Here is a 383-nt window from a genome sequence, read left to right on the forward strand (position 1 = left end):
AATCGATCCAGCCCTCTCTTAAGGACCCCTATAGAGTCCATATCAGCACGATAGAATAACAACAAGTCATCAGCAAATCCCAGCTGAAAAATCCAAGCTGAATCACACTTCCAATGATAAGAAAAGAGCCCATCCTGGTCAATCATCTGTATGTATCCCAAGTGTAACACCTCCATGACGAGGACAAAAAGGTACGGCGATAGAGGATCACCCTGTCGAAGTCCTCTTGCACCCGAAAAGAATCCATGTGGCTTTCCATTCAATCCCACTGAGAAGGATGGTGTAGTGACACATTCCTCAATCCATCTAATGAATGTGGGTGGAAACCCAAAAAGTTCCAAAACCGCAACTAGGAAGTCCCATTCAACTGAGTCATACGCCTT

This window comes from Sesamum indicum, unplaced genomic scaffold (genome assembly GCF_000512975.1).
Source record: "Sesamum indicum cultivar Zhongzhi No. 13 unplaced genomic scaffold, S_indicum_v1.0 scaffold00118, whole genome shotgun sequence".
Lineage (NCBI taxonomy): Eukaryota > Viridiplantae > Streptophyta > Magnoliopsida > Lamiales > Pedaliaceae > Sesamum > Sesamum indicum.